Below are 27,422 nucleotides of genomic sequence, written 5' to 3'. Positions count from 1 at the left end.
AGAAAACCTACTCTTAGCTCATACGTCAGATTCAACATGTCTAAAGCTGATTTCATAATCTTTCTTCTTGCAGCGTCTCCACTTATTCAGTGGGATAATCATTCTTCCGGTCTTGAATACACAAAGGCTTGGAGTGGTCTTTGATTTATCTTTCTCTCACCACCCTCCATATTTTGTCAGCTTCTTGAACTGTATGTTTTTGATTTCAAGTGTCTATTCTGATTGCTGATACTCTGATGAAGAGCTTTCATCCCTGATACGTTATTTTTTCCTTCTGCTGAATTCTTGGATATTCTCTCCCCCCCTTTCAGTCAACCTACAGTTTTGGCTCTCCAACATCTAGAGTCAAGTCAAAGACTTAACACAACCAGATCTCAGTCAGGTAGTCTCGACCCATCATCATTTTGTACTTACCTTATGTGTTCCAATTATTATGTAACTTAGCCTCCTATGGTAACCTGTGCCTCATTGAAAACCAGGAGTCACCAGCCTTTTCCTATCCAGTCCTCAGTTAAAACAGATTGTAATTGCCCTGAGAACTAGTTGGAGCCCCATCCCCTTCATAGAGTCTTCCCTATTTACTCCAAATACTTCTAGCTCCTCTTTGTATTCCTGCACTGTTTATGATCAGTAGCCTGTAATCTTGGCTTTGAGTACTGACTTGGTACCATCCCTGGGTGGTTTCCAATGTTTTTCCTCACTTAGCTGGTAACTGGAGAAGACTACCTTGTTCAGCCTCCTTTATACCCCTCACCCTGCTTAGCATCGGATAAAACATGCATCCAGGCAGTGCTTACCTACTTTATTTATTCGCAGGGGTGGTGGTGTGGATTATAGCTAATAACTATTAATTCAGTGTTGCAATTAAAAAAAAAGCCAAGAAAATCCATAAAACTTTATCTCCATGTTCAGTTTAGCGCTTTACCTCAATAGTTTTCTTAAGACTGTGTTTGCATTCACATAGTGTTCAGTGCTTGTACAGTTCCCTGAGGCAAGCAGGTGAGATGTCATTATGTTTGACTTCCACGTTACATTTCATATTGGATATATTTGTGCAATGACAAAACCTTCTTTTATAAGTAAACAGCCGGAAGCCCAGAGAGACTAAGAGCCTAACCCACGGTCACCTGGTTAGTGTTTGGCACAGGCCAGGACCGCAGTTCACATCTTCCAGCTGATCGTCTTCCAGTGCCTTTTCATTCCACTGCTGGGAAATGTAGCCCCATCAGCCAAACGGCCAAGTCACATTGCTGCCCCTTTACCTGCCAGTGATGGCAGTGCTACAAATAGTGGCAAAGGAAAGGTCAGATATAGGAGTGATAAAACACATGGAAGTGCTGGAAATGGATCCTCAACCTCCTCCTCCCTACTTGAGCGCCTCACAAGTGTCCCACTCTGACAGTGCTGTTCATTGTTTATAACACAGCCTTAAAATCAGACATCTTTTATAAGACATGCTTTTATCCTGGTCCCTTTCCTGCTAGTAGTCACCGTCATGGGCAGAAAGTGCCTGGTTATGTTCTGTTTGTCACATAGGTGGGAGGGAAAGTGGGAGAGGGAGTGGGTTGTACTGAAGCCGAGCATTTTACAGATCTGTTGTTCTAGGACCAGAGCAGTTCCACTCTTGCTTTCATCACCTCTCCACCTCCGAGTCCCAGCCACCCATTCCTGCCTGCTTCCCCACATGCCACGTCCTGGGGAAGGACAGAGTTGTGGGAAATGCCCCCTCCGCCCTCTGCTCTGGGAGGTGTAGGAGTCTGCATTAACTTTTGAGCTGTTTTAGTAATTGGGCTTTTCCAGCTTTTCTAGACATCTCCTTTCCTGCTCTGAGAAATTGGAGGTGTAACTTAACCATACATGGACTATACTAATGTATTCAGTGACATTAGTGTGATGTTGTCTGTAAGGTGTTCTGTGACTGGATAGGAGGTTTTTATTTCACAGGATGCTTCACATCCAATTCCAAAGGCCTACAGGCTGCAGGTGTAATCCAAGTTCTTACATGTCTGTAAGGTAGACATGAACATTATTTGATAATATGACCATATGTTCATAGATTACGGTTAGTCCTCCGGCTCTGAATCTAATGAAAGTTTAAATTCCAAACGCTTGAAGAAATTTTGAGGACCATGTCTTTTTGCCTGTAACCAGTTGCAAAAACTGAAATCACAACTCTACCACAAGCCACAGTGTTTCCCAGTAGAGAAAGCCCTCTAATTTTACAAACTCTAAGTAATTCAGTGGTTGTTTGGGTGAGATGAGGAATGCCAGAGTATTTTTTGGGACACTAGAGTGGCATGACAAATATTCTGGGACTGGTTACAGTTGAATCTCTACTTCCTATATCCTGGACTGATTACAGAGGCAATGTTAGTGCAGTAACCATCTTGTGTATGCAAGTGTAGCTAGGAAGACAAGAGAGAAAATAGAAGGGATATAAAGTAATGGAGGGACTTCATAGCAGTACAAATAGTGACTTTGACACCACCAGCTGATGACGTGAACTTGGCAAGTATTTGTGAGAATTGGTGGGTGTCATTGCAAGCAGGAGAGTCCTGCAGCTCTTGGGGTGAACAGGCAAAGGGGAGAGCAGATATGGTGGCTATCCAGGGGCTATTTTTGTCCTGAATGTGAAAATGTCCAGTCCCCTGTTCAATTTGGCAGCCACAACTTCACATGACTCAGGGTATTATTTCCACCAGAAATCCATAAAAATATAAACAACCTCTGTTTCCCAAAATGTTTGTTCTCGATCTGAGATGATTGTCCTGTGGTGGGAGGTAAGTGGGCGATGGGCCCTATTACATCACCCCCTTTCACTAGAAGTCTACCTCGCTGCTTTTCATCCTACTCCTAGAGGTGCTGTCATTCTGTTACACCTAGGCCTGTAAGACGGGCTTGCCTGAATCCTCACATGAAGAGGGATGGTTATGTGCAGTTTTAAAAATTGCTTGGGTCATGTGGTCCTTTGTTCCTTCCATTGGAAATCACTATTCCAGAGCAAATAGTATGCATCTATACAAACTATATTGTTTGTAAGATGTCTTCAGAAGTTTTGCAGTAGGTTTAAATATATGCTTGGTGATGGCATCTTGATTGTTTGAAGGAGGCAACCCTCACTAGGGGCATTGTGTGCTTTCTGTCTGAGAGTTCCTTTACTGGCAGCAGAGTGTTTGTAGGCAGAGTTAGAAACTTACCTGGTCTGAGAAGCCGAATTTGCCCGCAGCTGGGAATTGGCGGAAGAGTCTGTTATGGAAGGAAAGCTTTAGGATTATCTGGTAGCAGAGTTCTGGGATCCAAACCCTGGGAAACCTAAGCTTTTGTAGAGTATGTTCTGTAACAATAGGCTATAGGATAATTTTTACACTTGTTATGGGATGTAGAGTTGGGGAAAGACTTAAAAATGAAAGAACTTTAAAAGAGAATCTTCGAATATTTTAAAGAAGACAGTTCTCAGAATGAGAGCTTTTCTAGAAAAGACTAGTTCTTCACTTCACAGGGGAAGCAGGGAGCAGGTGTAACTGCACTTACGGTAACTTAAAAGGTAAACCTTACCCTCCCACTTAGCTGTTTCCTGGTGTAAGTTCATCTCGCACATCTGTAGTTTTAGACCTGATGTGTCATTTTCTGGTACTCCATTCTGCTTCTTAGTGAGAGACTGACACAAAGCCACATAGCAATTGAAAAATTGCGCAAACGACTTTATTGTTAAAAATGTAGACCTGTGGCTGGGTGCGTCATTTGCAAGTGACTTTCAGTACAGAGAACACTGAAAAGAATGCAGTGTTATTTTTTTATTCCTTTAAGCCTTTGAAAAGAAGGTTTTCTTTGCAGAGGGTCTGGAGTACATCAGAACAAGCAGAAACTAAAAATAGCTTTAAGAAAGCTCCAGTATAGACGTTGCTTATAGTATGGTATCTGTCTTAAAGTTAATTCTTTAAAGCAGGAAGCTGTAACTCTCAATTTCTTAAGCAAATATAAACATTCTTGACTCTTATTGACATTCTTTGTGGGATGAAGCTGCTTTTGCTTCCATTCTGAGCATTGAAAGGCCTTCTATGATACTCCTACCAGTCCTCAATATTTTATTTTCCTTCTGTTGTGAACATGTTATTAAACTTGAAGCAGATATAAATATCATTAACTTGCTACATATGTAGATATTCAGCGTTACATAGTCAGAAAGTTTGTGTACATCACACGTATCTACATAATTCCCCCCTTTCCAACTCTGTTCCTGATGAAAGGATGGTGGGAAATGGCAGTATGGGGATATGTCTTACAGTATACAGTGTTTCCCCTCTTCCCTCTACCAGATCTGGATTTTCTTTCATCTTTCGGCTTCTAGACTTACTAGCTCTTTTTCTTAAGCCAGGTATGTCTCATCCCCCTGTGCACACAAACATGCGTACACACACACACACACACATATATTCTGCCGTAGGGAGTAGCGTGCAGCATCCCATTCTCCCACTCCTTCTCTGGATCCACCCACTGGAGGCAGTGTCTTGCACGAATTCATTTGTAAGTTCCTTTATAAAATTCGAGTGGTTGGGAAATAGGACTGATATCCACACCTAGTAGGCAGGCCATCAAGGACAACTTCTATGGTTAATGCCAGGTTATCTTAATGTTTGAGTACCTGGGTTTCATGTCTTCCTCTACCACCTGTGTGACCCATGATTTCCACATTTCTGCCTCCCTCTAGACTTTTTCTCTCCAACTCTGAACTCCTACAATCTTCTGCTGATTTGACATCTTCACTTGGAACTCTGATATCTTAAAATCAACATGTGTAAAAACTGAGCTCTTTGTCGTCCTACCCCCCAAACTGGTCCTTTCTGCAACATCCCCCATTCAGTTAGTGGAAACTTAATCCTTCCAGCTGCTTGGGTCAAAAAACTTGGAGTTATTCTGATTTTCACTGACATACCACATGAATTCTGTCAATAGATCTGGTTTAACACTGCCTTTAAAACAGATCCAGAACCCAGCCACTTCTCACCATGGATCCTGCCTCCACTGCTGCTTCCCTGCCCTGAGCCACTGTCCTCTCCTCCTACACAGCCCTTCTCAGAGGCTTCCCTCCTTTCATCTCTGACCCGTTTTTACTATTCTCACCCGGCAGTCAAGTGAGCCTTGAAAACCTAAGTTAGATTGTGTCGTCATTCTGCAGTGCCTCCCAATTTCACTCCGGGTAAAAGCCACAGTCCTTACAACGTACTCCAAGGCCATACAGGATCTGCACTGACCCTTCTCCGCAGCTCCAGCAGTGCCCCCATTCTGGAACATGCGAGGTGCACGCTGGCCTCGGTGATGGTTATTCCGTCTACCTGGGACTTCTCACCTCCTAGTCTTTTTTCTAACCTCAGTCCTCAGTGTGGCCTGCTCTGGTATTTAATACAACATCACCATCATCCCATGCCCTAAACTCTCTTTACCTTGCCCTTTTTTTATTTTTTCCATGGTTCCTCTTTCTTAACATGCCACTTCCTCTGCCTCTCTGTTGTGTGAATTGTCATCTCCACCCCCCACCCCAGCTAGACTCCAACCCAGCTCCGTGAGGACAGGAATTTTGTTTTGTTTATTGATCTATTCAAAGTGCCTAGATTAGTCCTGGGTACATAGTAGTCTGTCAAAAATTATTTGCTAAATAATTTAAAATATTATAAAACTGAGTCATCCTTTCAGGAACGGGTGAGGAAAGGAAGCTGCATGAAAGAATGGTGCAGTAAATAATGATATTTGCCTGTTGTTCTTTGTGTGATATATATATATATGTGTGTGTTTTAGTCTTAATTTGGTATCCAGTTTCTTAATTTAATAGCTGTATTAAGGTGTAATTTACAGGCCATAAAATTCACAAATTATAATTGTACAAATCAGCCATTTTAGATATTTCTAGAGTTGTGCAACTGTGTCCTCACAAAGTCCCCTTTTGTCCATCCATATGCAGTTCACCCTCCAATCAGTGGCACCCTGATTTTATTTGTTTTTGTTTTTTTGGCAATCACATCTCAAAAGAATAATTTACACAACAGTACTAATATAGCTTTGTGCTTTTAGAAATGACACACTTAAATATGAATTCAGTTGTCATTGCTGAATGTAGGTAGCAGTATCAGACATCAGTGAGAAGAATGGACTTGAGTGTCAGACTGGCTTCAGTCTTACCCAGCTCCACCAGTTACCAAGTTACCCAAATTATTTTCTGCCTCAAGCTCTTTATCTGTTATATGGGGGTAATAATAGCAGCTTACAGAGTTGTTGTGAGGATTAAGCAAACAGGGAAACAAAATTTAGTATAGTGGCCAGCTTATGTAATTATGTAAGAAATAGCCTTGCAGGTAGAGAGCAAAATTCAAATCAGTTTCTAAAGTATGTGTAAAATATGATCCAGTTCCTGCCTGGTTTGTAAACACGTATGCCTACTGCAGAATGTAAAAGCAGGCTAATTTCCAACAGAAAAGATCATTTCTTAGCATTTCTTTCAAAGATATATGCAAAATCATTTTTACTAAATTTCGGGTGCCCATCTCTGAAAGAGCTTTGACACCAGGGAGGTAATTATCTACTTTTTTGTTAAAATCATGCTGACCATCACAAAGTGTTCTGAATTATATTTTAGCCTTTATGTTGGGAAATACTGTGAGACTTCTTCTAAATTAATGGGGGGGCATTCACTGTAGCTCTTGTAGCTGTTTTGTTGTTTTCTTTTATGTACAGATGCACAAAGCAGGTTCATCAGAAGCCTCTCAATTCCAAAGATAATAACAGTGAAAAATATTGTACAGTGACAGTGAATCCTTGGCATATGAAGAAAGATTGTAAAGTCCTGAATGAATTAAGAAGGTATTGTTTCATTAACATACATGTAACCATGGCTCTCTTACCTTTATTTTTCACTTTATAATGAAGATACTCCCCACCCGTCAAGGTTGCTTTGTTTGATATAGGGAATATCTAAAGCCTTTTCTGCAAGTTTTTAAAATAAGTAACAGAAGGTAATTTATCAGAAGTGTGAATGGTGTAATCTGCTCTGTCTAGTATAGTAGCCACTAGCCACATGTGGCTATTTTGAATTGAGATGTTCTATAAGTGGAAAATACATAATAGATTTTTAAGACTTCATACAACAAAACTAATGTAAAATATTTATTAATAAGTTTTAAAAGTGTCAATCACACTTTTGAAATGATAGTATATTGGATATTTTGGGATAAATATAATTATTACTGGAATTAATTTCACTTGTTCCTTTTTATTTTCTAAATAGTATTACTGGAAAATTGTGACTTACACTATGTTTCTATTGACAGTTCTGGCTTCTAACTTATTGCAAATAATATGAAAAGAAAACTTTGATGAAAAATTTTGTAATTGAATAGTTGATTTACATCATAATATTTTCAGGTGTGCAACACAGAGGCTCAACATTTTTAGAGATTATATTCCATTTAAAGTCACCATAAAATAATGGCTATATTTCCCTGTGCTGTATGATACAGCCCTGTAAGCTATCCAATTTATACATAGTAATTTTTACCTCTCAATACCCTACACCTTTCCTGCCTCCCCTCTCCTCCTTCTCCCCATTGGTAACCACCAGTCTGTTCTATGTACCTGTGAGTCTATTTCTGTTTTATTATAGTAATTAATTTGTTCAATTTTTTATATATACATATAAGTTAATACATAGAATATTTGTTTTTCTTTCTCTGACTTATTTCACTATGCATAATACCCTGTAGGTCCATCCATGTTATTGCAAATGGCATTATTTTATTTTTTATGGCTGATCAGTATTCCATTGTGTGTGTGTTCATGTGTGTATATCTGTGTGTATATACATGCATATATGTGTATATATATATATATATAATATACCACAACTTCTTTATCCAGTCATCTGTCAGTGAACACGTGGGTTGTTTCAGTGTTTTGGCTATTGTAAATAGTGCTGCTGTGAACATTGGGGTGCATGTGTCTTTTTGAATTATATTTTTCTCCAGAAATATACCCATGAATGGGATTGCTGGATCACACGGAAGTCTATTTTCAGTTTTTTATGGAAACTCTATACTGTCCTCCAAAGTGGCTGCACAATTTACATTCCCACCAACCGAGTAGGAGGGTTCCTTTCTCTCTTAAAAGGTCAAAAATTCTCTAAATTTATATACTTTCCTTACAGTTTAGGACACAATTTGGCAAAAGCCAGAAAGAATTTGATAGGAGTAAATACAGTACTTTTTTTTAAATGTCCATGCATTATGGATAGATATGTTATTGATGAGTTGGTTCCCTACATTTGTAGATGCAGAAGTTTTTATACCTTCATAGACATTTCAGTCTAGCAGAGAGAAAAATTTCTTTGCATTTTGCTGAACTTGTCCGGGTGGCATTATCGAATATGGTCCAGGCCTCCAGAGGTGAATACACATCCAAACCTGAAACATTTGAATGTCTGCAAGATTTTAAGAGTCCAGAATGTCAGATCTGGACTATAAATCTGGTAAATGACATCAGTGAGTGGACTCAAGAAAACTCCATTTGAGTGCAAAACCTTTCATAAGCCAAAAAAGGCATTGAAATTGTGGCAAAGCCAGAGACTTGTGTGTGCCACATATGGCCACAAACCCATGGGGACAACCACAGGCGTCCTGGAGTGCCAAGGGAATTCCATGTGAGGAGTCCAGCACTCACAGGAATCCAATAAATCCGTGCCAGCCAGAGCAACTTCATTGCTACCGTGCTGTTTTGAGCAAATGTCTTTTCAACAGGTTCAAATTGGTTTGTATTTTTTTTTACATTTTTTATTCATTCATACTCATTTTACAGTGTTGTGTCAAATTCCAGTGTTCAGCACAATTTTTCAGTCATTCATGGACATATACACACTCATTGTCACATTTTTTTCTCTGTGATTTATCATAACATTTTGTGTATATTTCCCTGTGCTATACAGTGTAATCTTGTTTATCTATTCTACAATTTTGAAATCCCAGTCTATCCTTTCCCACCCTCTACCCCCCCTCCGGTAACCACAAGTCTGTATTCTCTGTCCATGAGTCTATTTCTGTCCTGTATTTATGCTTTGTTTTTGTTTGTTTTTGTTTTTTAGATTCCACATATGAGCGATCTCATATAGTATTTTTCTTTCTCTTTCTGGCTTACTTCACTTAGAATGACATTCTCTAGGATCATCCATGTTGCTGCAAATGGCGTTATGTTGTTGGTTTTTATGGCTGAGTAGTATTCCATTGTATAAATATACCACATCTTCTTTATCCAGTCACCTGTTGATGGACATTTAGGTTGTTTCCGTGTTTTGGCTATTGTAAATAGTGCTGCTATGAACATTGGGGTGCAGGTGTCACCCTGAAGTAGATTTCCTTCTGGGTACAAGCCCAGGAGTGGGATTCCTGGGTCATATGGTAAGTCTATTCCTAGTCTTTTGAGGAATCTCCACACTGTTTTCCATAGTGGCTGCACCAAACTGCAGTCCCACCAGCAGTGTAGGAGGGTTCCCCTTTCTCCACAGCCTCTCCAGCATTTGTCATTTGTGGATTTTTGAATGACGGCCATTCTGACTGGTGTGAGGTGGTACCTCATTGTAGTTTTGATTTGCATTTCTCTGATAATTAGTGATATTGAACATTTTTTCATGTGCCTTTTGATCATTTCTATGTCTTCCTTGGAGAGTTGCTTGTTTAGGTCTTCTGCCCATTTTTGGATTGGGTTGTTTATTTTTTTCTTATTGAGTCGTATGAGCTGCTTATATATTCTGGAGATCAAGCCTTTGTCGGTTTCACTTGCAAAAATTTTCTCCCATTCCATAGGTTTTCTTCTTGTTTTATTTCTGGTTTCCTTTGCTCTGCAGAAGCTTGTAAGTTTCATTAGGTCCCATTTGTTTATTCTTGCTTTTATTACTTCTAGGAGAAAATTTTTGAAATGCATGTCAGATAATGTTTTGCCTATGTTTTCCTCTAGGAGGTTTATTGTATCTTGTCTTATGTTTAAGTCTTTAATCCATTTTGAGTTGATTTTTGTATATGGTGTAAGGGTGTGTTCTAGCTTCATTGTTTTACATGCTGCTGTCCAGTTTTCCCAACACCATTTGCTGAAGAGACTGTCTTTATTCCAATGTATTTTCTTGCCTCCTTTGTTGAAGATGAGTTGACCAAAAGTTTGTGGGTTCATTTCTGGGCTCTCTATTCTGTTCCATTGGTCTATAGGTCTGTTTTGGTACCAATACCATGCTGTCTTGATGACTGTAGCTCTATAGTATTGTCTGAAGTCTGGGAGAGTTATTCCTCCAGCCTCTTTCTTTCTCTTCAGTAATGCTTTAGCAATTCTAGGTCTTTGATGGTTCCATATAAATTTTATTATGATTTGTTCTAGTTCTGTGAAATATGTCCTGGGTAATTGGATAGGGATTGCATTAAATCTGTAGATTGCCTTGGGCAGTGTGACCATTTTAACAATATTGAATCTTCCAATCCAAGAGCATGAAATATCTTTCCATTTTTTAAAAGTCTTCTTTAATTTCCTTCATCAATGGTTTATAGTTTTCTGTGTATAATTCTTTCACCTCCTTGGTTAGATTTATTCCCAGATATTTTATTACTTTGGGTGCTATTTTAAAGGGGATTGTTTCTTTACTTTCTTTTTCTGTTGATTTATCGTTAGTGTAAAGAAAGGCAACTGATTTTTGAACATTAATTTTGTAACCTGCTACCTTGCTGAATTCTTCGATCAGCTCTAGTAGCTTTTTTGTGGCCCTTTAAGGGTTTTCTATATATAGTAACATGTCGTCAGCATATAATGACACTTTTACCTCTTCTTTTCCAATTTGGATCCCTTTTATTTTTTTCTCTTGCCTGATTGCTGTGACTAGGAATTCCAGGACTATATTGAATAGGAGTGGTGATAGTGGGCATCCTTGTCTTGTCCCAGATTTTAGTGGGAAGCTTTTGAGTTTTTCACCGTTGAGAACTATGCTGGCTATATGTTTGTCATATATAGCTTTTATGATGTTGAGATATGCTCCCTCAATACCCACTTTTGTGAGAATTTTTATCATAAATGGGTGTTGAATTTTATCAAAAACTTTTCTGCATCTATTGAGATGAACATGTGGTTTTTGTCCTTTCTCTTGTTGATGTGAAGTATTACAGTGATTGATTTGCATATGTTGAACCACCCTTGTGTCCCTGAGATGAACCCCATTTGAGCATGATGTATAATCTTTTTTATGTTCTGTTGGATTCTATTTGCTAGTATTTTGGTAAGGACCTTTTGCATCTGTGTTCATCAGTGATATTGGTCTGTAATTCTCTTTTTTGGTGGTGTCTTTGCCTGGTTTTTCTATCAGAGTGATGGTGGCTTCGTAGAAAGTGTCTGGGAATATTCCTTCTTTTCAATCTTCTGGAAGAGTTTGAGAAGGACTGGTATGAGTTCTTTTTTGTGTGTGTGTTAGAATTACCCGGTGAAGCTGTCCAGTACTGGACTTTTATTTGTAGGGATTTTTTTTTATTGTTTATTCGATTTCATTCCTAGTGATCAAGTTGTTCAAGTGGTCAGTTTCTTCTTGATTCAGACTTGGTGGTATGTATGTTTCCAGAAACTTGTCCATCTCCTCTCGGTTATCCATTTTTTCCATGTAGTTTTTCATGATATTCTCATACGATATTCAGTATTTCTATGTTATTTGATGTAATTTCTCCATTTCCTTTCTTATTTTGCAAATTTGTGTTCTCTCTTTTTTCTTCTTTGTGAGTTTGGCCAGAGGTTTGTCGATTTAATTTACTCTTTCAAAAAACCAGCTTTTGGTTTGATTATTTTCTTTATCTTTTTTAATCTCTATTTTATTTATTTCCTCCCTGATCTTTATTGTTTCCTTCCTTCTGCTGACTTTTGGGTGTTTTTGCTCTTCTGTTTCTAGTTCTTTTAACTGGTGGGTTAGATTGTTTATTTGATATTGTTCTTATTTGAGGAAGGCCTGTATCGCCCTAAACTTTCCTCTTAGCACTGCTTTTGCTGCGTCCCAAAAGTTTTGTGTGGTTGTTTTCATTTTCATTTGTCTCAAGGTATTCTTTAATTTCAACTTTGATTTCATCATTGACCCATTGGTTTTTTAATAGCATGTTGTTTAATCTCTATGCTTTCCCTTTTTTCTCCTTTGTTTCTCCTTAGTTGATTTCTAGTTTCAACAGCATTGTTGTCAGTAAAGTTGCTTGAGATAATTTCTATGTTCTTAAAATTGTTGAGGCTTCTTTTGTGAACAAGAACATGATCAATCCTAGAAAATGTTCCACGTGCACTTAAAAAGAATATATATCCTATTCTAGGGGGTTGTAGTGCTCTGAAAATATCCACTAAATCTAATTTTTCTATTGAATCATTTAATTTCTCTGTTGTATTCTTTATTTTCTTTCTGGAAGATCTGTCTAGTGATGTTAATGTGGTGTTAAAATTTCTGACAATGATTGTATTCCCATCAGTTTCCCCCTTTATCTCTGTTAGAAGTTGTTTTATGTACTTGGGTGCTCATGTTGGGTGCATATATACTAATGATTGTAATATCCTCATCTTGTATTGCTCCCTTAATCATTATAAAATGTTTTTGTTTATCTTTCTTTATGACCCTTGTTTTAAAGTCTATTTTGTCTCAAATCAGTACTGTTACATCTGCTTTTTTGGCATTTCCAGTTGCAAGGAATATCCTTTTCCGTCCATTCACTCTCAATATATATGGGTCCTTCTCCCTAAAGTGTGTCTCTTGTATGCAGAATATTGAAGGTTCTTGCTTTATTATCCAGTCTGCCACTCTGTCTTTTTTTTTTACATTTTTATTGATTCATAATCATTTTACAGTGTTGTGTCAAATTCCAGTGTTCAGTACAATTTTTCAGTCATACATGGACATATACACACTCATTGTCACATTTTTTTCTCTGTGATTTATCATAACATTTTGTGTATATTTCCCTGTGCTATACAGTGTAATCTTGTTTATCTGTTCTACAATTTTGAAATCCCAGTCTATCCCTTCCCATCCTCTACCCCCCCCCCGGTAACCACAAGTCTGTATTCTCTGTCCATGAGTCCATTTCTGTCCTGTATTTATGCTTTGTTTTTGTTTTTTAGATTCCACATATGAGCGATCTCATATGGTATTTTTCTTTCTCTTTCTGGCTTACTTCACTTAGAATGACATTCTCTAGGAGCATCCATGTTGTTGCAAATGGCATTATGTTGTCGGTTTTTATGGCTGAGTAGTATTCCATTGTGTAAATATACCACATCTTCTTTATCCAGTCACCTGTTGATGGACATTTAGGTTGTTTCCATGTTTTGGCTATTGTAAATAGTGCTGCTATGAACATTGGGGTGCAGGTGTCATCCTGAAGTAGATTTCCTTCTGGGTACAAGCCCAGGAGTGGGATTCCTGGGGCCACTCTGTCTTTTGACTGGAGGATTTAGTCCATTATCATTTACAATAATTAATGATAGATGAGTGTTTATTGCTATTTTGAACTTATTTTTGCAGTTGATTTGGTATTTCTTCTTTGTTCCTTTCTTCTTCCTTTTGTGGTATGGTAACTTTGTTTTGTATCATCTTGGATTGTATTTAGTTTTTATGACTCACTTGTAAGTTTTTGGCTTGTGGTTACATTTTTGTAAGTTTGTTAACCAATTACTCTAACTGTGTGTACTAAACAGATAGAAATGTAATCTCAAACCCATTCTACCAAGAATAAAATATTTAAAAAAAAAGAAGAAAGAAAAAATACTCTATATTTTCTTTCTTCCCTCTCCCACTCAATGATTTAGATATCTTCTTTTACAGTTTCATGTTTATTCTATTTGTAAATCATGGTAGTTATCACCTTTCCATTTATGAGTTCTCATTTATGTAGCATCCTGCTTCTTTTCTATTTAGAGTAGACCTTTCAATATTTTTTTTGCATGGGTTTAGTGTTGCTGAAGTCTTTTAGTTTTTGCTTCTCTGTGAAATTCTTTATCTCTCCTTCTATTCTAAAGGATAGCCTTGCTGGAGAAAGTATCCTAGACTGCATCCTTTTTTTCATTAAGAACTTTGAATATATCTTGCCACTTCCTTCTGGCCTGTAGTGCTTCTGTAGTGAAATCAGCTGAGAGCCTTCTCTTCTAACTCACTCTTTGTTTTTCTCTTGCTGCCCTTAGAATCATTTCTTTATCCTTCAGTCTGGCCATCTTGATTATGATATGTCTTTGTGTGGGTCTCTTTAGGCTCTTCCTGTCTGGGAACCTCTGAGCCTCCTGTGCTTGGGTGTCTGAATCCTTCTTTAGGTTTGGGAAGTTTTCAGTCATGATTTCTTTAAATACCTTTTCCATCCCCTTTGTTCTTTCTTCCCCTTCTGGAACCCCTATTATGCATAGATTGGCATGCTTTATATTATCCCATAGGTTCCTTACATTGCTTTCATTGTTTTATATTTGTTTTTCTCTCAGCTATTCTGATTGGGTACTTTCTGTTGTCCTCTCTTCTAGGTCACTTAGTCGTTCCTCTGCATTATCTAGCCTGATTTTTACAGCCTTTAGGTCAGATCTCATTTCAGCCAATGAATTTAACAATTCTAATTGGCTCTTCTTTATAGCTACATATTTTGTTTTTGACATATTTTATGTCTCTATACACTATCTTTTTTAGTTCCTTCAGTAATTTGATCACTTCTTTTTTGAAATCTTGATCTAGTAGGCCATCAATGTCTATTTCATTGATCGTTCTTTCAGGGGATTTCTCTTGCTCTTTTAATTGGGAATACTTCCTCTGCTTTTTCATACTGCTCATATCTCTCTGGCACTGTGGCTTAAGGTATATCAGTTATCTATTGTGGTCCTTAAATGAGTTTATTCATTTATCTATCTAAAGCCTATGTGGAAATAAAACTTAAAAACGAGAGAGAGAGAGAATTTTAAAAGAATGGAGGAAAAGAAGGTTTGAAAACAGTGTATAATCAGTAATAGAAGAGCAAGTTGAAGCAGAATAGCAGTCGAGTTGAGATGTCTTTTAAAAGCCTTAATAAAATGAAGAAAAATATCAAAACACAATATTTAAAACCTGTGAATAATCAATAACAGATCAAAACCAAGAGAACTAAAAATGAAATGAGAAGTGTAAACGTAGAGAACTTTTTAAACACTAAGGATTAATAAGGTAATAGAACATAAAACAGGTATAAAAAGATTTAAAAAACAAAGATGCATTCTCTTAGAGACTGTGCACTCTTAATGGTTTTATTGAGAGGTGTTTGTATCTTCACCCTGTTTCACAAACTCAGCTTGCTCTGTTGGCCCCCTTGTCTGTGCTACTCACAGTGTCCGTCAGCAAGAATATTGTGCCCCTCCAACACTGGGTCAGGTGCTGCTCTCCTTCGTGGTGGGCAGGTGGGTCACTCCCCCTCCAGATGTCGCAGTCAGTGATATGCCATTTGCTCCATAGGTGGGCTCAGCTTCAAGAATAACAGCTTTATGGAGATATAATTCACATACCATAAAATGCAGCATTTGAAAGTGTGCATTAGGGTTTTAAGTACATTTCAGGGCTTTGTAGCCATCACCCCCAAAAGGAACGGTTACCCTTTAATAAGTCAGTCCCTAACCTTCTTTCCCTTAGCCCCCAGCAGCCACCACTCTACTTTCTGCCTCTATGGACTTGCCTGTTCTGGGCATTTCATATAAGTAGAAACATACAGTATGCCGCCTTATTTGTTTGTCGTCTTTCATTTAGTGTGACGTTGTCTAGGCTCATCCATGGTGTAGCATATATCAGTACCCAAATTCCTTTTTGTGTTCAAATAATATGCCATTGTTATAAATACTCCACATTGCTTGTCCATCCATCAGTTGATGATGAATAATTCTGCTGTAAATGCTCATGGACAAGTTTTTGTGTGAACACATATTTTCAGTTCTCTTGACGATATATCAGAAAATGGAATTGCTGGGATTTATTCTACTTTTAACATTTTGAGGAATTGCTAAAGTAGTTTTTAAAGTGACTGCACCATTTTATATTTCCAGTAGTAATGTATGAGGAGTCCAGTTTCTCCACATCATCATCAACACTATTTATTACCGGGTTTATAGATACATATTTATATATCCTATATCATATATATTTGTCATCCTAGTTGGTATGAAGTGGCATGTCATTGTACTTTTGATTTCTGTTTCCCTGATGCCTACTGATGTTGAACATCTTTTTATGTGCTTATTTCCCATTCATAGGTTTTTTTGGAGAAATATGTATTCAAATTCTTTGCCCAATTTTATTGTATTTGTCTTTGTATTGTCATGTTTTAAGTCTTCTTTGTCTATTCTGGATAAAAGTCCCTTATCAGGGAAAATATTGGAAATAATTTCATCCATCCTGTGGATTGTCTTCTTACTTTCTTGATGAAGTCCTTTGAAGCACAGAAGATTTTAATTTTACTGAATTCCAGTTTACTTGATTTTTTTTCTTTTGTTGTTTGTGCTTTTGGTGTCATATATTACAAGTATTTGTAATCCAAAGTCCTGAAGATTTTCTCATTGTTCATTTTCTAAAAGTTTTATAGTTTCAGGTTTGTGATTTATTTTCAGTTAACTTTGATAAATGGTGTTAAGGTAAAAGTTCAGTTTTCTTTCTTTCCAGGTGTATGTGCAGGAGTCCCAGCATCATTTTTGTAAAGATTATTTTTTCCCCATTGGATTGTCATGGCACCTTTTTCAAAAATTAAATGGTTACGTGTAAGAGATTGTTTATGGACTCTCAGTTCTTTTCTCTCAATCTATTTTTCTGTCCTTTATGCAAGTACCACACTGTGTGGATGAGTTTTGTTAGTGAGTTTTGAATTTGGAAACTTCAAAACTTTGTTCTTTTTCAAGATTGTTTTGACTATTCTGGGTATCTTGCATTTCCATATTAGTTTTAGGATCAGCTTGTTCATTTCTGCCAAAAAGCCAGAGTTGCATTGCATCTATAGGTCATTTTGAGGACAATGGCCATTCTAACATTAATAAGGCTTCTGATCCATGAACACAGAAGAGCTTTCCATTTATTTAAGGTCATTTTTAACTTCTATCACTAGTATTTTATTTTTCTATATACAAGTTTCAGTATTCCACATGTTTTTCTTAATATTCCTAAGTATTTTATTCTTTTTGATGCTATTGTAAATGAAAATGTTTCCTCCATTTTATTTTTTGGTTATTCACTGCTGTTGTATACAAATATAATTACTTTTTTATATATTGATTTGTGTCCTACAATTTTGGTCAGACTGGGTTATTAATTTTAATAGGATTTTTTTCTTTTCTCTCTTTTTTTCCTTTGTGGATTCCTTGTGATTTCAATATATAATATCATGTCTTCTGGAATCGAAACACTTTTATTTGTTTCTTTCTAATCTAGAGGCTTTATTTTCTTTGTCTGTTTGCTTTGACTAGAACCTCTAGTACAATGTTGATTGTGGGAGGAAATAATTCAGTCTTTCAACAATATGTATGATCTTTACTCCAGGTTTTTCATAGATGTTCTCTGTCAAATTGAGGAAGTTCTCTTCTATTTCTAGTTTTTATCCATTTTTCTATTAATATGGCGTATTACATGAATTGACTATTGTTTGTTGAACTGCCTTTGCATACCTGGATGCATCCCTCTTAATTGTGATCTATTTTATATGTTACTGGATTGGATTTGCTTGTATTCTGTTGAGGATTTTGGCATTTATATTCATAAGAGATAGTCTTTAGATTTCTTGTGATGCTTTTGTCTGGTTTTGGTATCAGTGTGATACTAGTCTCATTGAATGAATTGGGAAGTGTTCCCTCCTCTTTATTTTTAGACGAGTTTGTGAAGCATTGTTTTCTTTTTTTGTTTGTTTTTATTTTTGTTTTTTCTTTAAGTAGTTAATGGAATTCACCAGCAAAGCCATACAGGCCTAGCATTTCTTTGTGTGAATGTTTTGGATTGCTATTTCAGTCACTACTTACTGTAGGATTATTTGAGTTTTCTATTTCTCCTTGAATTAGCTTCAGCCATTTATGTCCTTCTAGGAATTTATCCATTTCATCTAGATTATCTCATTCATTGGCTATATAATTATCCATAATATTCCCTTATATTCCTTGTTATCTTTGTAAGGGCAGTAGTGACATCCTTCCTTTCATTTCTCATTTTAGTAATTTGAATCTTCTCACTTTTTTTTAATATTAGCTAAAAATTTGTCAATTTTGTTGATCTTTTCAAAGAACCAACTTTTCTTTTTGTTGATTATTCTCTGTTGTTCATCTATTCTCTATTCCTTTTATTTCTGCCTTTAGTATTTTGATTAGAATGTTTAATTCATTTACATTAATGTAATTTCTTATCAGGTTGAAGTTACATCTGCTATCTACTTTCTATATGTCTTTTTTCCCCATTCCTCTATTACTACACTTTTTTGTACAAAGTAGGCATTTTCAAGTGTGCCATTTTAATTTGTTGTTTATTTTATCTTTTTCCTCCTCCTCCTCTTCCTCCTCCTTACTTCTCCTCCATTGCTCTGGAGATTATAATTAACATCTTGTTTTAAAGCAATCTAGTTCACATGAATGCCAACTTAATTTCAATAGTACACCAAAACTTTGCTTTGGTATCAATCTTTTCCCTCCCCCCCTCATGATGTCACTGTCTTACAAATTACACCTTTATGCATTTATAAGTGCATCTACACAGTTTCATAAGTATTGTTTTATGCAGTTGTCCTTTACATCAAATAGAACAAAACATTTACATGTAATACTCAATTTATACTGTTTTATTTTTTTACTCATGTAGTAGTGCTCTTTATTTTTCAGGTGAGTGTCCTTTCATTTACAGCTGCTGGACTATCCTTAGTATTTCTTGTCGGGTAGGTCTGCTAGCAATGGATTGTTTCAGATTTTTTGTAGGAGTGTCTTAATTTCTCCTTTAATTTTTTTAAAGAATCATATTGCTGGCTATAAAATACTTGGTGACAGTCTTTTCCTTTTATCACTTTGATGATACCATCCCATTGCCTTCTAGTCTCCATGATTTTTTATGAGAAATCAACTGTCTTACTGAGGAGCCTTTCTATATGTTGAGCCACTTTTGTCTTTCTGCTGTCAAGATCCTTTGTTCTTGTGTTTCGACACACTGAGTCTGATATGCCTATTTTAGATGTCTCTACGTTTATACCACGTGGAGTTTGTTGAGCTGCGGGGATGTACAAATTAAAGTTTTCATCAAATTTGGAAAGTTTTCAGCCATTATTTCTTTATATATTCTTTCTGCCCCTTTTTTTCTCTCCTTCCTTCTTGCGCTCCCATTATGTGTATATTGGTATTGTTGATGGTGTCCCACCTATCTCTGACGCAGTGTTCATTTTTTTCATTCATTTTTCTTTCTGTTCCACAGACTGGATAATCTCAGTAATTTTAAGTTAACTGACATTTTCTTCAACAAGTTCATATCTACAGAGAAACCACTCACTGAAGTTTTCATTTTAGTCATTATATTTGTATTTCTAGAATTTCTAGTTGGTTTTTAATATAAAATTTTTATTGATATTCTCTGTAAAATGAGATGTTCACATAATTTATTTCTTTAGGCATGGTTTCTGTTAGTTTTTTTAACATATGTGTAATTGCTTATTTATGTTTTTGTCTAGTAAGTCCAGTGTCTGGGCTTCCTCAGGGAGTTTCTATTGACTACTTTTTCCCCTCTTTTATGGCCAAACGTTTCTGTTTCTTTGTACATCATGTAATTTTCTGTTGAAAACTGGACATTTAAAATATTACAATGTGGCAGATCTGAAAGCCATATTTTCCTCATCTCAAGGGTTTATTGCTGCTTCCATTGTCATTGCTGCTGCAGCTATTTATTTAGTTACATTCCTGAACAAATTCTGTAAAGTCTGTATTCTTTATCATGCATGGCCATGAGATAGTGTGTGTGAAGAAAGCCTAGTTGTCATCACTGTAATAATGATTTGACAGTGATTTCTTTCAATGCCTGGAGCCAATCATTTGAGCTGATGCCAGGTGGCTGTGTGTCTGCGTGCTGAGGTATACCCTCAGCACCGGCAGGCAGTCTGTAGCTCTTCCGTAGCCTTTAGTTCTTGCTTATGCAGAAGCTAAAGTTCAGCCAGAGTTGAAGGCTTAAGGTTGTCTCAGATCTTTCCTTGCCCTGTGCCACACATGTGTACGGCCTTCTACAATTCTCAAAATTTTTTGGAGCTTTTTAACCCTACCTTCACCCCCAGAACGTCTCATTACTCAATTTTGCCTTCTAAGTATCCTAGTCAGTATCTAGTTAGCCTATACTGGTCCCGCTGCCTCAGGCGGTTGTAATGTTAAATACTCACTGCTGATTGTTTCCCACACACACTCTGGGGACAGGCTGTTTGCACAGCATGAGTTTGTGATAGGTCAAATAGTGACAGCTTTCTGGGGGAGGATTCCTTGGGTAACTTTAAATCACTTCTGCCCCTACCTTGACTGTGAGACTATTGCTTTTAAAGGCCACCATTTAGGTTAGGATACAGGGATGAGGTAGATCAAGTTACAATGCCACAAAACTCACTATCTTTATGGAGATTTAGCTGTTTTTTTCTCAAATAAGCAGTCCCCAGATTGCTGGAAGTCTTGGTTTAATTTCCAGAGTTCTACAGAGGTTAATTTTGACAAATTTTGCCATTGTCATTGCTTCATAGAGAAGTAAGTTTTCCAAGATGTTTACTCAGATATTCTAGAAGTGTATCCCATTTGCATTTGTTTTTAACTGCGTTACTTGCAAGACTAATTCTACAGCTCCAGCCCCATTCACATAAGGGTCCATCTGCATGGCTTCTCCTACAGGGAGCAGTGCGCAACCTGTTGTCAGATTGTTGTTTTTTTTTATTAAAGTGAAGGGTTTTTTAAAAATATGCCCATGAGTAGCCTTTTGTCATTTTTACAAGTTATGAACTTCCACTAGTCTGTGGCTATTTTATCCCCTCACTTTTCGTTGCTTTAATGAAGTTCTCACTTTTAAGGGTTTTCAGTATACCAGTTTGTGGATGATGATCACACGGGTGAGGCATTTAACTACTGTCTAATCCTCAGTCTTTGCTCTGATTCACTGTCTAGAACATCTGAACACATCTACTGAACCCTGTATACCAATGGATGCTAACAGCCCTAATTAAAAGTATGCTTTTTAAGTAAAGCAAAAAATACTAACTTTGACACCGGAAAAGACAAATCTCAAATTTCCTTGCTGATCTTTCTGTGATCATGAGCTACATCATGTTTTTAGAGCCGACAGGCATATTGAGCTACTGATTTTATTTCATTGGATTTTAGAATGCAGAACACATTTCAGGCCCACTTATAGCACCATATGTGTATCTTTAAGGATATGTACATATGATGATGTCTTTATAATAAGTACCTTATTTTAAGTACCTACTGCTGTTAACCACATTAAGGAAAGCTTGAAACTGCAGTACTGAAATTTCTCATACCACCATCATCCCGTAGCATCTCTTTTGCATTAGATGTTGTGTGACAGAGTATTTTTCTGCTCCCTAGAAATGATCAATGTTGAATGGGGAAAAAAAACCCTCCTCAAATAAATATACTCCAAATCACACACTTATCTGAACAATGGCCACCATTTTAGTCCACACCAATCCATCTACTCATACTGACTCAGAGTCCTCAACATAGACAATCCACCCCTGAAGTCAGGGTCCTCAGCACACGTTTTATCCCCTCCCCATTCCTTGTTGATTCTGACCTACTTTTGTCCAACGCGTCCTGCCAGTCTCTTCGCTGCCTGACTGCAGTTTTTAATTTTTACCTTTGAGTTCCAGGCTGCGCCTAGTGATTTCCAGAAAAACGCCAGACACCTGGCTCATCAGGAGGGGTGGGGAGGATTTCAGGAAACTGTTAACCTAACTCACTTGCAGATAAGTGAGTGGCTATTGTGAGCATTCCTTCTAGATATCTGTCATGCCGGCTGCATCCACCCCAGCAAAATAACGTAGCTCCTCCCACCACCTCTGCCTCCATTCATCTGGGTTTCTGCTTTAAGTGACACTCACATGCTGCTGATGGGCATTATATATATATACATATATATATATTAATTGATGTATGGTCAGTTACAATGTATCAATTTCTGATGTACAGCACAATGTTCCAGTCCTTCATATTCACATATATATTTATGAATTCCTTTTCATATTTTTTACTAAAGTTTATTACAAGATATTAAATATTGTTCCCTGTGCTATATAGAAGAAATTTATTTTTTAAGCTATTTTTATATATAGTAGTTAATATTTGCAAATCTCAATCTCTAATGGGCATTTTTAAAGCCACATTTGGAACCCTTGTTGCAGAAGAGTCTGAGAAATATATTTTCAACCTCATAGCCTTTTGGTTAGGAAGTTGGAATAAAGGCTGAGCTGGCTCGCCTTCCTTGTCTGCCTTTGTGAGTAAAGGGGTCTGGAGTTTCAAGGCCCAATGAAATGTCCCAGCCCTTCAGTAGCAAACTCTTAAAGCAACCAAAATGCTTCCATCTACCAGAGCATGACTTGTCCTTAGACACTGCTGGACATAACCACCGACGCTGTCTAAAGCATCGTCTTCATCTGGTGCACACTTTCTTTAGATGTGTAATATCCTGATTAACAGGACAAGCTGGTTTGGATTCCCAAGGTCACAAGCAGCCTTCTGCCTGACTTTGGTGTATATATGTTCATTGAAGAGTCCTCTCTCAGATCAGCTAGAGCTGTCTGGTGTGTGGTTTGCCAGAGAATGTGGGTGCAGTGCTCCCCACCAGAGTCCTACCAGTTGTTTTATTGCAGGAAGAGAGAGAGCAAAAGAGACAGAACAGGAAGTTCTTGTCCAGCCTCAAACACAGTCACCCCCGCCCAGGGCTCTTGCTCTGGGACACACAGAAGTGCAGGTCAGCAGCGATGGGGCCCCGGTGTACTCCAAAACATGGTGTGGTTGTACTGGGCTATCTGTGTCTTTCATGGGCCCTGCAAAGTTCTCGGCTTTGTGAAATGGGGAACTAAGGAACTCCCACCCATGGCTGTAACTCCCAGGGTTTGCACCCTTACGGGTTTTGAGGATTTGCTGGCAACTCACTCTTTTTCACTGGGTCATTTCTCAGTTACACGGCAGTCCTGTGACTTCCTTATCAGAACTGCTCCTTAAGTTCGGGATTTAGTGAAAGATGCCATTTTAGCCTGTAAGTTCATGTTCAGGGAGGAGGAGGAAGACAGCACAGATTAGAATTGCTGTCTTGCTTTTTTTTAATTATTGTTTTCATAAGCCGTCTCCTGTTGTCGAATAGACACTGAGTAAATGAATGACTGTTACACTTCCATTTGAAGGATGAGGAAAGTGACACTCAGGGAGAGGAGGCAAACTTCCTGAGGTTCCAAAGACAAAAAGGGATGAGCACAGAATAAGATCCCTGCAAATTTCTTGGCTGTCATCAGCCTTTAGTTCAATGACAGTGTGCCGTGTGTAGTAGTAAACTTGTAGCGTGCATTTAAAAGGGTGCAGATGTTCTTGTTTTGTTGATGCAATCACACTATTTTGTCTGGGACTCTGAAAAAGAGAAATGGGTTAGAAAATGTTGGTTTCTCATCCTTGGTCCTTCCTCCCCCTCACAGATATGGACCCTTCCATCTGTAGCAGGAATAAGACAGCCCCAGCCTTCCCGTCTCATGAGATCAGTACTCATTCATTTCATTCCTGCCCACCAGTAGGTGATAAAGCACAGCGAGATTTTCATGTCCTGCTTCACTGATTCTTGTGAAATTAGGTGTTTGAAGATACAAACTCATGAAAGGAAGCTGCTTTTTTTTAATATATAGTGCAGTAATTTTCTTAGCAGAGAAGGAAATTGAGGATTTTCTTCATTGAAAATCAATAGAGATTTCAAGAGCATCTGTATTTCTGATGCATAGATTAAAATGACAAAATCTAGAGGGATTACAGAAATACAAGGAAGTTACCAAAAGTGTCTTTAAAGAGCTTTTCTAAGACTGGGCTTGTAAAAAGACTGTTAGTTGACAGAGACCCTCTTCTCACTCATAGTCCCTCTCCTTAGGTTGGAAAGGGCCAGCGTTTCCCCTGTGTGCAGTCCTGGTGCTTCAAGTGAGTTGTAGGTTAGGGCGGTGCACATGGTGCTGCCTTCAGTTTGTCCATCGAAAGTAACCCCTGGCAGTCAGAAGGCGAGTGTGTTGCAACGACATGAACCATTCACCGTGCTCTCCGGGGTGTGTGCTCATCTCAGCTCATCCCGGCTCAGGTGATGGCAGAGAAGAGAATGGTGGCAAGAGGTCAGCCATGAGTAGGAGGGAGCAACTGGAGTCAGCTTGGAGCCAAGTGGCTAGGAGTTCCGAGTTGAATTCCCAGGACTTCCCACAGTTCATTCATTCAGCTAATACTTCTCAAGCACCTGTGATGTGCTGGTGTTTCCTTTGTGAACAGAACCAAATCCCTGTCCTCATGAAGGTGACGTTCTACTGGACATAAGAAATGATAAACGCAGAAGCAGATCCACGTCAGGACACATGAGTGCCGTCTACTTTGGAGTGCACAAGGTGAGATCCTTTGGGAAGGAATGTATGATACAGGAAAATGTGGGGGAGAGGATGGCCGTATCTCAGGTCTTATTTGGGTCCCTGGGATGCATCTCGTGAAGTGTGGGTCCTTGATTTGCACAGGAACGAATCCAAGAGAGAGCCACAGTTCAGTAAATGTAGATTTATTCAGAGAGATATATACTCCACACACAGAGTGGGCTGTTTCAGAAGGCAAGAGAAAGGCCATGAGGCGTGAGGGTTGGGTGCTCCAGTTTTAAGTAAAAATAGTTACACACTCCTCTGACATAGTGTGGGCTGTCTCCCTCAGCAGAGAGAGCAGCCACGAGGTGTGGTTGTTAGTTTTTAGGCACTCAGGATTTTCATATGCTAATAAGTGTGAGGATTATTCCAACTGCTTTGGGGAAGGTGTTGGGATTCCCAGGAATTGGGCCACCACTCACCCTTTGACCTTTCATGGTCAGCCTTGAACCTGTCCTGGCACCTGTGGGAGTGCCTTTTAGCATCCTGCTGTATTTCAGTGAGTGTGTATTGAAGCTCAAGATCTACTGGGAGTTGACTTTTCCACTGTCTCGGTGCTAATGGCTGTGTCATCCTTTTAATGGCTGTGCCCGGCCCCCTTCCCTCCTGTCTCATGAAGGAGCTCAGGACTGATTGCACAATTGCAGAGCAGAGGACAGAGTGGAAAGAACTTTATAAGTGGAAGGTGGAAGGCAGTGTTGGCAGTAGAATTCTCAAGTCAATTATAAAGTAAGAGTCTTCTGTTTGCTGGGGGTACCTGGTGTCACATTAGGGAGCTGTGAGCCTTGGGGACTTCAGTGAGTGGGTGGCTCACTGTGTATACTGTGTTGCTTCTTAGGCGGCCCGAGGACAGTTGGCTTATAGGTGACCCATTCATTCAAGCAGGGGTCTCTTTGGGGATTTTCTGCACTTGAGGCTAACATGGGTCACATGGGGGGGCAGGACTGGCCAGTCACAGCTTGGTCCACAGTCACCTAGTGCCCTCGCGGCTTTCATCCCATGGATGCGTCACCTCCCCCTCGATGGGGACAAGGTCACAAGTGATGGGGCAGCTTCTCAGTGGTGAAGGCATTGCTCTCCAGACCCAACACTCAACAGCATGGACATCTGGTGTTGGCCACAGTCTTGGCTTGATGAGGCTGTTGGGTAGCTGAGCTCATGAGACGTGGGTGCCATGCTTCCACTCTCACCAAGAGCTCTACTTTTGAAGGTTCTGGTCAGACAGCCACAAATACTCCCTAGCCCATAAACAAAGAACAGTCCCTTTCACTCGGGGAAGGGCACACAGAAGGAGAACGGATCATCCCGAGAGCAGGAGAGGCCAAATCAGTCCTGCCATCAGGGGTCTGACAGATGAGCCATCTCAGTTCCTCTTACTAGTTGTTTAGTTGGAGGATCTGGGTATTTGGGTGACCTGCAAGTGTCAGGAAATAGTACACGAGGGCTTTGTAGATTTTCTGGTCTGGTGTTAACTCACCCCATTGTAGCTGTTGTGCAAGGAAACAAAATTTGGTGGACAACAGGCCATGGCCTCTGCTCCCTGGTGGAGCCAGGAGATTACAATGTTAAGAACGACTGCGGGGGCATAATTTCTATGTTGAGAGGCCAGATGGCCTTACATATCTCTCATACTGGATGTCTAAGTTGCAATGGGAAACTGGATTTCATCCAGCTCTCCAGCCAAGGAGGAGACCACAAGTGGCCTCCCCCACCAACTGTGAGCTCTTTGCCTCCACTGACAGCAGCATCTATAGCAAAAAGCTGGGCTACCACCTGCGTTTCTGTGTAAACATCCGAGTAGCCACAGCAATGGCCTCGTGAGCGATGGTGTGCCCAAGGAAGCGCTGTGTGGGACGGAGGGAGGAGTGCCGGGGTCAGACCCCGGGAGGGCAGGCAGGCAGTGAGGACATCTGTGCAGCACAGGTGCCATGGAACTGAGCCAAAGGGAGGCGGGTTTTGGAGCAGGGAGCCTGGGCAGTGCCGTGTTGTTCGTAAGAAGATCCTGGGCTCTGGATCCAAGAAGTCATTGGCTTGATTCCTGATCCCAACCCTCATCTTGGGCAAATGTTTGAAGCTTTCTGTGCCTCTGTTTCTTGGTGTCCCAATTGGGGACAATAGTAGCAATTATCTCTGAGAGTCAGAAGCGCCTTTATAGATGTCATTTCATTACGCTCACAGCAGCCCACGAGCAAGGTGCTAGGTCCCCCATTTTACACGTGGCAGACGAGTAACTTTTAATCAGTAATCACGCAGCTAAGTATGATCATAATCAGCATTTGAATTTGATCCCTGTGTCCAGATTATTTCTATTCTCACTCAGTATTACTGGAAAACTAGTAACGTCAGAACAAACACTGCTGGGAAGTGGGTGCTTGAAACATATTTGTCGTCTTCACCATTGGGGAGTGTTGAGTTCACATTCCTCACTGCCCGTCCGATGCCCCCTGCGTCTCCGGCTGCCCCTGGTGGGGTCTGCAGGACTCTAGGCAGCTTCTCCTTGTTCTCTACCCCCAAGACTCTCTGCTCTCTGCACGTTGATTCTCAACCCTGACTGCTCGGTAGAGCTAATGTCTAAAAACAAAAAAAGGTGGGGAGGGTTCGGCTCAGTGTTAGAGCATGTGCTTAGCATGAAAGAGGTCCTGGGTTCAATTCCCAGTACCTCAATTAAAATAAATAAATCTAACTATCCCCCCCAAAAAGGAAAACAGTGTTTAAAAAACAATAAACAATACAAAGACCCAACTCCAGGCTGTGGTGCAC

General features: G+C 39.0%; 1 long non-coding RNA gene across 1 annotated transcript in view; it reads left to right on the top strand.

The window, feature by feature from the left end:
• The first annotated feature begins 6,744 nt into the window (after positions 1-6,744).
• The window catches only part of LOC140694290 (uncharacterized), a 354,763-nt gene continuing 334,085 nt past the window's right edge, over positions 6,745-27,422 (top strand). The window contains exons 1-2 of the long non-coding RNA XR_012070023.1: positions 6,745-6,852; positions 8,013-8,154. This is a non-coding gene — a long non-coding RNA (uncharacterized lncRNA). The remainder of the gene's footprint in view (positions 6,853-8,012; positions 8,155-27,422) is intronic.

The sequence above is a fragment of the Vicugna pacos genome, unplaced genomic scaffold, assembly GCF_048564905.1.
Source record: "Vicugna pacos unplaced genomic scaffold, VicPac4 scaffold_21, whole genome shotgun sequence".
Classification (NCBI taxonomy): domain Eukaryota; kingdom Metazoa; phylum Chordata; class Mammalia; order Artiodactyla; family Camelidae; genus Vicugna; species Vicugna pacos.
This window is presented reverse-complemented; position numbering and strand designations above follow the sequence as displayed.